We start from the raw sequence: 13,390 nt of genomic DNA, 5'->3' as shown, positions 1-13,390 counted from the left end.
TCCCAGTGGTGAGCATTGGGGCCCCAAGGTCACCCAGCTATCTGATTAGGGCTCATTCATTCAGCAAATATGAGAAGCCCTGCCAGGCACAGACACGTCTCTAGGCACTGAGCATAATCCAGTGCACAGAGCAGACCCCAAGCCTGCACTGCAGAGCTTCCTGCTAGTTGGGAGCGATTCAGTCACAGTAGGCCAGTGGTCGGCAAACTCATTAGTCAACAGAGCCAAATATCAACAGTACAACAATTGAAATTTCTTTTGAGAGCCAATTTTTTTAAACAACTTCTAATGCCACTTCTTCAAAATAGGCTTGCCCAGGCCGAAAACCGACTTCTGCGCATGGGCCACAAAGTTTCAATTGCACTGTACGTGTAAATATCACCTGCACGTGGTATTTTGTAGAAGAGCCATACTCAGGGGGCCAAAGAGCCGCATGTGGCTCGCGAACCATGGTTTTCTGACCACTGCACTAGGCTGCACAGGCAGGTAGTGTCCACAGGAGAGTTGATGTGACATCCTTCTTGCCTCCTTGATGTATCGCTGCATCTTCCCAGGTTTTGAAGAGGAGGGTGGACCTCTGGACCAGCACAAAATGTGAGTGGGCTTGGAATCAGGGCCATGAGGGCAGTATGGGGCTGTGATTTGGAGAAGCTGGCGAAACTCTGGATCCCACATATGGTGGAATTTCTGTCAGAGGGCAGAGGTCTGAGGGCTTCTAGAAAAAAGGGAAAGAGTCATAGAGAGCTGTGCATGTGGATTTGGTGGTGTGGGCGAGTGGGGATGGGATTGGGCTGGACCACACAGAGAAGAGCCCCCAGAGGCTGGGCTTAGGCAGGAGCACAGAGCTGCTCAGGTCAGTGCCCATGGCCTGCAGTCTGGAGGACTTCCTGGGGTGAGGGCTTGAACTGGGACTTCAGTGATGGAGATGGGAGGTCCCCTTCCTTGGAAGGCACACAAAAGGCACACAAAAGTGTAACATGTTCTCTTCCTGGATCTACAGAAACAGCTTAAAGCAAGATCAAGAAACACTTAAAGAGGAAACGCCAACTCTGGTGCCCTCTCCTGAGCTCAAGGCACAGCTGTCACCGAACTTCCAGATGTGGAACCACCTGCAGCTTGTGAGCAACTTGTCTCAGCTTCTGCGAGGCCTGTGGTCCCAGGTCCTGGGCGGCAGCCTGTGTCAGCTGCCATGGCAGAGAACGCTTCCCCTCCCCAATAATAGCAGTTTTCAAAATGTTTGTGTTTATCTCACATATACTTTGAATTTTACTGTGTTTTTCTTATACTATTGAGTAAAATAAAATGTATCCTACCTAATAAAATAGTAATATGCAAATTGACCACACCTTTGCTAGGCCCAAGCCACGCCCACCTCCCAAAGCCATGCCCACCAGCCAATCAGGGCGAGTATGCAAATTACCCAGCAAAGATGGCGGTTAATTTGCATACACTGAGGGAGGGAGGAGTTAAGACTGAAGACAACTTAGAAGGAAGAGGGAGGAAAAGTGGAAAGGAAGGTGGCTGCCAGAGGGAAAGCCTGGGTGGGGAGGGGCGGGGGAGAGGGCGGAGTGGGGCAGAGCGGGTGCAGGCCCTAAGGCCGCAAAGGCGGCAGCAGCTGCAGTGCACATGGCCGCAGCTGCCGATTGCAGGATTCTTCCTGCAAATGGGCTACTAGTTTTCAATAAAACTTAATTAATACTATTAAAAATAAAGTTAATTTAAACTATATAACATTTAACTCTATGATCCTTCCAAGTGTCAATTTCAAGGTCATTAAGCAGATTCACCATTTTTGGCAACCATCACATCACATCACAATCCCTCTCCGGAATATTTCATCCAGACCAGTCCAGGTGGTAGCCAGTCCTTGCTCATCCTCCCCTCTCAGCCCCTGACAGTCCCTCATCTCTTTGTGTGTCTATGGATTTACGTACCTTGGGTTTTCATTGAACTGAAATCACTGCACATGCCACCTTTCATATCTGACAACGTAATTGATGAGAAGACAAGACTGAATTTGATTTGCTTTGAATAAAATTAAGTTTTATTAAGGGGGAAAATCCCTAAGAGTCAAAGGTTATATGTAAAAAAAGAGGCCCCAATATTAAATATTTACATTACCTTGGGGTATGGAGCACTTTGAGAATTATGATATGAGTGTTCAGAAACCATAGGGAAATGCCTGGGTCTCTGAGACATCTTTAAAATCTTTCTTTTCTTGGACAGGCAGCATTTAATCGTTTCTAGTGTCCAGAGTATAAAAATATAAACTCACATGTTTCCCTTAGTTAACATGTATTAAGTATTAAAAAAGTGTTTTTAAAGTTTTTGATAAATGAATTTTTAAATATGTTTTTATTGATTTTAGAGAGAGAGGAAGGGAGAGGGATAGAGAGATGGAAACATTGATGAGAGAGAGATGGATTAGCTGCCTCCTGCACACTGCCTACTGGGAATCGAGTCAGCAACCTGGGCATTGTCCTGACCTGGAATGGAATCAGCAAACTCAGTGCATAGGAAGATGCCCAACCAACTGAGTCACACTGGCCAGGGCTTCCTTCGCAACTTTTTTGTACTCAGTTCTACAGCCCCCTCTCCACTCCCCTCTGACACCTGCCAGTTTTTTGTCTATCTAGGAGTCTGTTTCTATTTTGTTTGTTAGTTTTATACTGTCCATTAGATTCCACATATGAATGAAGTCATATAATACTTGTGTTTCTCTAACTGGCTTACTTCACTGAGCATAATGCTCTTCTGGTCCAAACATGCTATTGCAAAGGGTAAGATTTCCTTCTTTTTTACAGCCGCATAGTGTTCCATTGTGTCAATGTACACAGCTTTTTATCCACTCATCTACCGATGGACCCTTGGGCTGCTTCCAAATCACGGCTCTTGCAAATAACACTGCAATGAAGATTCGGGTGCATATATTCTTTCGAATTAGCATTTCAGGTTTCTTTGAATATATTCCCAGAAGTAAAGTCACTGGGTCATAAGGCAGTTTCATTTTCAATATTTTAAGGTAACTCCACACTGTTTTCTGCACCTATCTGCATTTACACCAACAGTGCACAAGGGTTCCATTTTCTCCACACCCTCACCAGCGGTGTTTGTTGATTTATTGATGGTAGTCATTTTGACAGGTGCAAGGTGATACCACATGGTGGTTTTAATTTGCATTTCTCTAATGATTAGTGAGTCTGAGGATCTTTTCATATGTCTATTGGCCATTTTTATGTTCTCTTTGGAGAAGTGTCCATTCAGGTCTTCTGATCATTTTTAAATTGGATTGTTGTGTGTTTTTGTTTGTTGGGTTTTTGTTTGTTTGTTTGTTTTTTTTGGTGTTGGGTTGGATAAGTTCTTTATGAAGTTTGGATATTAACCCTTTATCAGATCTATCATTGGTGAATATTTTCTCCAATTCAGTAGGTTTTTTTTTTCCATTTTGTTGGTTTCCTCTGTTGTGCATAAATTTTTTTACTATGATGTAGTTCTATTTGTCTATTTTTTATTTTGTTTCCCTTGCCTGAGGAGATAGATCAGAAAAAATATTGCTAAGACAAATGTTAGTGTGCTTACTGCTTATGTTTTCTTAAAAATATGTTTTTATTGATTTTTAGAAACAGAGGAAGGGAGAGAGAGATATATATAAACATCAATGAGAGAGAAGCATAGGTCGGCTGCCTCTTGTACCGCCTTACTTGGGATTAAGCCCACAGCCCAGGCATGTGACCTGACCTGGAATCAACCTCTTGATGCCTGGGGCAACCCTCAATCCACTCAGCCAACTGGCCAGGCTGCTTACAGCTTCTTCTACGGGTTTTATAGTTTCACCTCTTACATTTATATCTTTACTTTATTTTCAGTTTATTCTAGTATATGGTTTAAGAAAGTGGTCTAGTTCCACTTTTAAAAATGTATTTGTCCAATTTTCCCAACACCTTTTATTAAATGGACTGTCTCTACTCCATTCTTGCCTTTGTTAAATATTAATTGACCTTATAGGTGTGGGTTTGTTTCTGGACTCTCTATTCTGTTCCACTGATTTAGGTGTTTGTTTTTATGCCAGTGCCATGCTCTTTTGATGAACATAGCCTTGTAGAATAGTTTGCTATCAGGTAGCCTGATACCTCTAATTTTGTTCTTCTTTCTCAAGACGGTTCTGGCTATTTGGCATCTTTTGTGCTTCCATATACATTTTTGGATTCTTTGTTTTAGTTCTGTGAAAATGCTATAGATAGGCATTACATTGAATCTATAGATTGGTTTGGGTAATATGACAATTGTAATGGTGTTAATTTCTTTCTATCTAAGACTACCAGATATGCTTTTATTTTTTTATCCTCTTAAATTTCTCTATTCAATGTCTAATAATGTTCTGATTTTTGGTCCTTTATCTCCTTCATAGCCTTGCTACTCAAAATGTGGTTTTCACACCACCAACATCAACATCATTTGTGAGCCTCTTAGCTGTGCAAGGGATAGGGAAGATATTGGTGAAAGGCTGCAAAATTTAGTTCTTCAAGATGAATAATTTCTGAAGATTGAACATCACTATGCCTATAGTTAACAATACTGTTTATATAGTTATCACACACACACACACACACACACACACACACACACACACACACACAGGAGAAAATGGTAACTGTGCTTTATTTTAATGGTTGCCAAAATTTTTGCATCATACCTTTAAGGCAATAAGTGTTTATAAGTGGTAGAGCTATCGTGAATGATGAATGTGTAGCTTAGTTGCATCTCCTATGCTAAATCCAGAGCCCTGATAGGGAAGGGGTGAGACCTTGAGTCATGGATGGGGAAGTTTGAGAAGGTTAGCATGAGCATTTAGAACCCTCCAAATGTTCCTTAACTTGACTGGTAAAAGCATCCTTGCTCCCTTGCTAGAGGGAGTCAATCTTTTTTTTGCCGAAGACCATGCAAAGGAGGTGATTCTAATCCTCCTCAAGAAGTTCTCCCATTTCTCCTCAGTGCCTCCAGAAAAATTAGGGTTAGGTCTAGGAATAAGAAAATCCCATCTATAATCCAAGAGGGAATAATTATCTCCCATAGCTGGCTGTGGCAGGCTGAATAATGCCCCCCAAAGATATCCAGGCCCTAAGTCCTAAATCAACTTTTGATATGGTAAAAAAGACTGTAGATTATTAGAGTGTCTTGGAGCTTGTCCTAGGTTATCCGAGAGAGCCCAAAAAAACAAGAGTCCTTATAATAGACAAGTAGAGTTATTTTATTACAGATGGAGGCAGAGATGGGAGTGATGTGGCAATAAGCCAAAGGATGGATTCTCTCCTGGACCCCCCATGAAGAACTTTCCCTGCTGACACCTTGAAGTTGGCCCTGTAGGAATCATTTTGGATTCGCCTCCAAACCATAAGCGAATACATTTCTATTGGTTTAAGTCACCAACTTTATGGTAATTTGGTATAGGAGTAATAAGAAACTAATACACTGGCTGTTATATCATGGCATAAACTGGAAGTTCCTATAGTTCATAGAGAAGCAATATGGGAATGGATCATGAGGAATAAAGGATAGGTACAATGTAAGCCTGAATAGAAAGAGTTCATTGACATGGGAGCACTTTTCAGGATTTAGGGTTTAATCATCAGGCAGGGATGCCTGGGAGCTGGCCCCAAAAAACTGCTGAGATGTCTCTTTGAAATTGGATATTGGTTATAGGGCTTCTGCAAGAACCACAGTCAGACCAAGTTTGGCAGGCCTACCTGTGGGACTGTGGTCCTCTAAGTCACTGGGTGGGCAGAAATTTTCCTAGCCTGTGCTTCAAAGGGTAGGAGCTGGATTATGGGGTCACTTCAAGATCTGCAGTTGGGCCTAGCTCTGAGGACACAGAAGAAGAATGTGTCTTCTGACACTCTTCAAGATTGTGTGTTCAATTCCCAATCAGAGCACATATCTAGGTTGTGTCTTTGATCCCCAGTGGGGGCACCTGTGGGAAGCAAACGATCAATGTTTCTCTCTCACATCAATATTTTTCTCTCTCCCTTTTCCTCTATCTAAAATCATTAAACATATCCGAGGATGAGGATGCTTTAAAAATTTTCACACAGAAATCATGCTCTTCAGAGTTACGTAGAGGACACGTGACCATTCAGCTTTCATTTGTCTCCTCTATATTCCAGGGCATCTTTGTGGATATAAAGAGATGAGCTGCATTTTCAGACTTGTAGGAGCTTGATGAGATAAAAAAAATAATCCTGATTTCTAGGCATATGTTTTATTAACAGCCCAAGTATACCTGAACACCAGGGAATCAGATGACCCCCTGGTGGGGAAAATTTGCAGGAATATTTGGGAAACTCAGGCTACAACTAACCAAAGAGTCATTCCCTATGGTACTTGAACCTGTAAGCATTCAGGGCTCCCTAGGTTTCACTTCTCCCCAGAAAAAGGAGCACACAGTGACTAAAGTTGTAATTTGTCAAGGGAACTGACAGCATTAATTTACATACCCATTGTCTGAAACTGGGCAGAGGTTCATTGGGATGCAATAACTACTATCCCCTACCAAAATAATAAAATAAAATAATGCAAATCCTTATGCTCAGAGTGATAGAAGAAGTTACTGGCCCCAGAGGATTACTCCTTTAGTCCAAAAAGAGAATAGGAGGAAGTGAAACTGGAAACCTTATTAAGTCAGTGACCAGTTCCCTGTGATTACCCGCCAGAGGGCACCCTGCACATCAGGGTTTCTAAGGCTATAGATAATTGAATTCAGCATAGGGTTGAAGATGGTGTTAAAAATTCCAGCAGCTTTATCTTTGTCTGAAGCCTCCTCTGAACCCATATGCATGTAGTTGAAGATACCAGTTCCATAGAAGAGGCAAACCACAGTGAGATGGGAGCCACGTGTGAAGAAGGCTTTCTTCCTGCCCTCCACTGAGCGGATTTGTTGAACTGCAGCTGCCACGTGGATGTAGGAGGTAATGATGAGAACCACAGGTAGACCTGCCATTACAAAACTCATAGCAAAGAGCAGCCCCTCATTGAGTTGCGTAGTAGAGCAAGAGAGCTGGAAGAGCTGTGGGAGGTCACAGTAGAAGTGATTCACCTCATTGGGACCACAGAAATTGAGTGTAGTTAGGGCAATAGTGTGGATCAGTGCATTGGTGAGGGCACAGGCCCAGGACACAGCCACCAATATCCACTGCACTGAATGGCTCATGCGTGTGCTGTAGGTTAGGGTTTGGAAGATGGCCAGAAATCGGTCATAGGCCATGGCTGTCAACAGGAAGAAGTCCACACCAGCCAACTGATGGAAGAAGAAAAGCTGTGTGAGGCATTCTCCATAGGAAACTGCACGCTTGTGGGACAAGAGGCGATCAAACATTGCGGGAACAGTTACGGTGATGCACCCAATGTCTAGCATGGATAAGTTCCCTGGGAAGAAGTACATGGGAGTTGGAGTTTGGGCTCCACCAAGATGGCAGCCAGGATGCTGAGGTTGCCCCAACTGTGACCAGGTAGGCAAAGAGGAAGAGCACAAAGACAAGAGGCCACAGCTCCGGTGTCTCCACCAAACCCAATAGAAGGAACTCAGTAATAGTTGTTCCATTGGCCCCAGATTTTGGCTGCATTAGTTCCTGCAGGAAAACATCCAAGGAGATAAAGAATCATTCCTCTCAATATATTTATTCAGAAAGAAGAAAAATTTTTTCTATATGCTTAGCCTTTTACTAAGTACCCACTCCTCAAGTAAGGACTTGCCTACTCCCAGAGACACACCACAGCTATTAACTCTCTTGTGACAATTCCCTCAATGGCTTTCTTCATTCTCAGGTATATGTACAGGTGACATCATCATTCTGGACTTCTCTCCCTGTCTTAGCTGAAAGAATCTATTAGCAGAAATTATGAAGGGCAAAACCCTTGGGAAAAATAAATAAGTAGAAAGTGTATTTCTTATTTAAACATAGCAGAGTAAATCTGGAACTGTCTCTTCTTAAATCTCTTCCCACTACAAATAAAATAAGAATAAAAATATAGATTCTATTTTCAAAGAAACTAGCAAACATTCAAAACTCTTAGTGCACAAACTAGATCAGAGGACTTCAAGTATAGTGGAGTTTAAATAGCAGAGTGTCAGAAAGAGAAAAATCCATGACTATAGCAAAATCTAGACAAATATAATTCTCTTTAAAAAGGGGGCACTCACTAGTGGATAAAACCAAAAGCCCTTCTTTGCAATAATGGGAATAGGGTACATAGTATGGCATCATTACCTCTGTGATCCTGAGTTGGATTCAAGAAGCAGGGGAGAGTTAAATGACAAATCTCACAGGTAGGCTGTATTTGCAGGCTGTAGACAACACATAACGCTGGGATGAGAGATATAGAAAACAGTTCTAGTTGCCTATCTACATTGATTACAGACAAGGAAATGTTAAAATAACTCACCCGTAATTTTGAATCATAAGGGTGCCAGAAGACGTAATAGTTATGCAAATGAATGCTCCCAATATCTGGTATTGATATATACAGCCCAAAGTGCAGGATTTCAAGCAGAAATAGAATAATAGCTAGTGGATTTTAGTGACTTTTATAATAGAGTTAATTTGAGAGAAAAGTAAGGCTATAAAAGACCTCAATATAATTGATTATTCAAGAGGTAGAACTGATATGCTCACCTTTTTCTTTTTTTCTCTTATACTCAACTTTTTCAAATGCCCACAAAACCATTCACCCTCCCAAAAGAGAATATGTAAACCAGAAATTCAGCAAATTCTTAAAGCATAAATAATTCAGACAATAATATTTAATCACAATCCAATTTAAAGGAAAACAATTTTTACCAATAAATCCCAATACTTTACAAAATCTTTAAGAAACAGTTGGACCAAAGAGGGAATCAAAACTAAAAATAAATAATGTCTGTGGGAGGGAAAGGGGAGATAATGAAATCAATACACACTAAAGGATTATCACTAAATCAACAGAAGAAAATGTATAACCCTAAGTAAATATATTAACAAAAAGAAAGTACATTGATTAAAAAATCAAATCAAGAAATTAGAAAAGAACTATAAAAAATGGGGAGAAGTTGGAAAAAGGGTGCATTTAGTTAAAAGAAGAATGAAGTTTAAGGATCAAATGTATAAGATGGTGACTATCCTACCTAATAATAGACAAATATGCAAATTGACCATACCTCCAACACACCCACAAGCCACGCCCACCATCCAATCAGAGCGAGCATGCAAATTAACCCAACCAAGATGGCTACAGCCACAGAGAGCAAGGTTTCCTAGGTAACAGAGGAAGCCAAGCTTTCCGCCTGCCCTTGCCAGGCCTAAGCCTCCACTCAAGCTACAAAGTTTCAATTATAGAAGGTAAACAAATTCAAACAGAAATGGCGGCAGAATGGAGCTTGAGAGAGCAAGCCAGGGTTGCTCCCAGCAACAGGGGAAGCAAAGCTTTCCGCACACCCTGGCCGGGCCCACCCGCTTAAGGCTACAAAGTTTCAATTATAACCCCAACAGAAATCGCTGCTGGCTGCGGAGGGAGCCCCAGGCTGGCTCCGCTTCAGGCTACAAAGTTTCAATTGTAGAAGGAAAAGAAATTCCAGATACCAGGGCCTCTGCTTGGGTTGCCAGGGGGTGTGGTCGGCTTGCAAACCACCACAGGCCCCTCGCTCAGGCCACCCCACACCCCAAGGGAACCACACCCTGATCAGGGACACCCTTCAGGGCAAACCAGCTGGCCCCCACCCCTGTACCAGGCCTCTATCCTATCTAATAAAAGAGTAATATGCAGATTGATGATCACTGCAACACACAATATAGCTGCCCCCATGTGGTCAAAGATCCTGCCCCCATGTGGACACAAGATGGCCACCACAAGATGGCCAGCAGGGGAGGGCAGTTGAGAAGGACCAGGCCTGCAAGGGAGGGCAGTTGAGAGGGACCAGGCCTGCAAGGGAGGGCAGTTGGAGGTGATCAACCCTGCTGGAGAGGGCAGTTAGGAGTGACCAGGCCGGCAGAGGAAGGTGGTTGGGGGCAAACAGGCTGGAAGTGGAGTGGTTAGGGGGTGATCAGGCTGGCGGGCAGAAGTGGTTAGGGGCAATCAGGAAGGCAGGCAGGCAAGCAGTTGGGAGCCAGCAGTCCTGGATTGTGAGAGGGATGTCCGACAGCCCTCGAGGGGTCCCAGATTGGAGATGGTACAGGCTGGGCTGAGGGACAACCCCCCTCTGTGCACGAATTTCGTGCACCGGGCTGGGCTGAGGGACAACCCCCCTCTGTGCACAAATTTCGTGCACTTTGCCTCTAATATGCTAAGTGTCCGACCGATCAGTCGACTGTTCAGTTAACTACTGGAACATTCGCTATGATGCACACTGACCACGAGGGGGCAGACGCTCCAACCAGTAGATTAGCTTGCTGCTGGGGTCTGGCTGATCAGGACTGGGCAAGATGGCCCCAATCATCCTCAATCACCGGCCAGGCCAAGGGACCCCACCCATCATGAATTCATGCACTGGGCCTCTAGTTGTTAATAGTACTGCATTTCATCATTGAAATTTGCTAAGAGAACTTAAATGTTCTCACCAAAAAAAAAAAAAAAAAAATTAACTATGTGAGGTGATAGATGTGCTTCATTAATTTGATTGTAGGAATCCTTTCACAATGTAAATGTATGTAATCATTATATTGTACATTTCAAACACATTTCATTTTTATTTGTCAGTCATATTTCAAAAAAGCTGAGAAAAAATGAAAATAAAGTGAAATTTTATAAGCTTTCAAAAATGACAAGTCCAGGAATAGACCTAAGGTAATGTAGGAATTTAATACATGATGTAAGTGGAATCTTAAATGCATGGGAAAATGTACTATGCAATACGTACTATGAGTAGAAGCAATAACAGAGCTATCTTGGAAAAACATAAGTTGCATATGTACCTCATATATTTTGCAAAAGTAAAATTCTAAATGGATCAAATATTTAAATGCAAAATTAAAATTATTGGGGGGGAAATGTGGAATTTTAATAGTATAAGGGTGATGCAAAATATAGAAAAAACTTAAAAATAACCAAAATTGACTAATCTATACACATTTAAAACTTCCAGCAAATTAGCTAAGCTGAAACTACATTCCCAAATTCCATTCTCCATATGGTTCCAGGTTAGGGTTGGCCACAAGGGGAATTTGCATGGTAGTTGTAAGGCAGAATCAAAAAGGAAAAAGGGAAATTTGGCAATATTTTTCAAAATTACTGGTGTGTTTTTTCTTTCACCCAAAAATTCCACTTCTGAGAATTTATGGAAAAGATATATGGGCACAAAAGTGATATACTCATGAGGTTATTAGTTGCAGCACTGTTTGTAATAGCAAATAATTGAAAATAACATAACTTTTCTTTATCAGAGGACTGACTAAATTCATAATGGTATATCCTTATGAAGGAATACTATGCAGCTATAGAAAACAGCTTTCTCTGTGCTAATTTGAAAGATATCAAAGCTATATTATTAAATGTAAATACAACTTGTAGGATGAATACAGTAAGTTTTGGTTTACATTAAAAAGGAGAAAAAGAACACACACAGGAATACTAATATAATATAATATAATATAATATAATATAATATAATATAATATAGTATAATATAATATAATCCTACCTAATAAAAGCATAACATGCAAATTGACCGTAGTGATGGGGATGGTGCCTTCCCCTGACCAGCCTGGTTGCCTCCCACAAAGGGAGGCCAGACTGTGGCTTAGGCCCGCTTCCCGTGGGGATTGGGCCTAAGCCATCAGTAGGACATCCCCTGAGGGCTCTCAGGATGTGAGAGGGCGCAGTTTGGGCTGAGGGATCCCCCATCCCGAGTGCACGAATTTCATGCACCGGGCCCCTAGTGTAATATAATATAATATAATCTTACCTTACAATAGACAAATATGCAAATTGACCGCACATTCGCTATGTCCAAGCCACGCCCATCAACCAATCAGGATGAGTATGCAAATTACCCCAACAAAGATGGCGGCTAATTTGCATATCAAGACAGCGTAGAAAGAAGCCAAGAGATGCTGAAGGGAGCAAAGCTGTGGAGAAGCAAGCAAGCCCAGAGGAGGAGAAGGGAGGAGTGGAGGCGGGGCTGGGGGAGAAGGAAGGAGAGCGGGGCGGGCTGGCAGAGAAGGCGGGCCGGGGGACAAGGGAGGAGCGGAGGCGGGGCGGGCTGGCGGAGAAGGCGGGCTAGGGGACAAGGGAGGAGCGGAGGAGGAGCGGGCTGGCGGAGAAGGCGGTCCAGGGGACAAGGGAGGAGCGGAGGCGGGGCACGGTAGAGTGCAGCAGGAAACCCTATTGCAGGATTTTTCTTGCAACGGGAACGTTAGTATAATCTTACCTTATAATAGACAAATATGCAAATTGACCGCACCTTCTCTACGCCCAAGCCACGCCCACCAACCACGCCCACCAGGAAACCGTTGCAGGGACGTTGGGGTGTGGCGGAGCCCAAGGCCGGGAAAGCCTAGGGGTGGAGGCTTTCCCGGCCTTGGGCACCAGCAGGGAGCCTGCACGGATCGCAGGCAACGACCAGGGGGTCAGCTCCTACTATCCGTAGCAGGGACGCTGGGTGCGGCCTAGTCCAAGGCCGGGAAAGCCGCCCGAGGGTTTCCTGGCCTTGGGCACCAGCGGGCAGCTGCATTGATCGCAGGAAAGCACTGGGGGTCAGCTCCTGCTATCGGTAGCAGGGACGCTGGGTGCCGCCAAGCCCAAGGCCAGATAAGCCTCGGGCGGAGGCTTTCCTGGCCTTGAGCACCAGTGGGGAGCCTGCACGGATCGCAGGAAACCACTGGGGGTTGGCTCCTGCGATCCTTAGCAGGGATGTTGGTTGCGGCCGAGCCCAAGGCCACCGCCCGGGGCCAAGCCCCGACCCTGAAAAAGGCAGAAGGCGGTGGCCACAGCCAAGGCCTGGGTCCCCGGTGCCGGCAGAAAACTGGTGCAGGCAGCCAGGTGAATGAAGGTCTATTGCACAAATCTTCGTGCAAACGGGCTACTAGTATAATATAATCCTATCTAATAAAAGAGTAATATGCAGATTGACCATCACTCCAACACACAAGATGGCTGCCCCCATGTGGTCAAAGATCCTGCCCCCATGTGGACACAAGATGGCTGGCACAAGATGGCCAGCAGGGGAGGGGAGTTAGGAGGGACCAGGCCTGTAAGGGAGGGCAGTTGGGGGCAATCAAGCCTGCTGGAGAGGGCAGTTACGGGCGACCAGGCCAGCAGAGGAGGGAAGTTGGGGCTGACCAGGCCTGCAGGGGAGGGCAGTTAGCGGTGACCAGGTCTAAAGGGGAGGGCAGTTAGGGGCAAACACGCTGATAGGGGAGCAGTTAGG

At 43.9% G+C, this 13,390-nt stretch overlaps 1 pseudogene across 1 annotated transcript; it reads right to left on the bottom strand.

Annotated features, from left to right (window-relative positions):
- Positions 1 to 6,670: 6,670 nt before the first annotated feature.
- On the bottom strand, positions 6,671 to 7,616 carry LOC307115828 (olfactory receptor 3A2-like; annotated as a pseudogene). The gene has a single exon. The product of its transcript is annotated as an olfactory receptor 3A2-like (transcript).
- Between the last annotated feature and the right edge of the window lie 5,774 nt (positions 7,617 to 13,390).

The sequence above is a fragment of the Cnephaeus nilssonii genome, assembly GCF_951640355.1.
Source record: "Cnephaeus nilssonii genome assembly, chromosome: 19".
NCBI classification, from domain to species: Eukaryota; Metazoa; Chordata; class Mammalia; order Chiroptera; family Vespertilionidae; genus Cnephaeus; species Cnephaeus nilssonii.
Note: the sequence above shows the minus strand (reverse complement) of the source record. Positions and strands in the feature narration are given on the sequence as shown.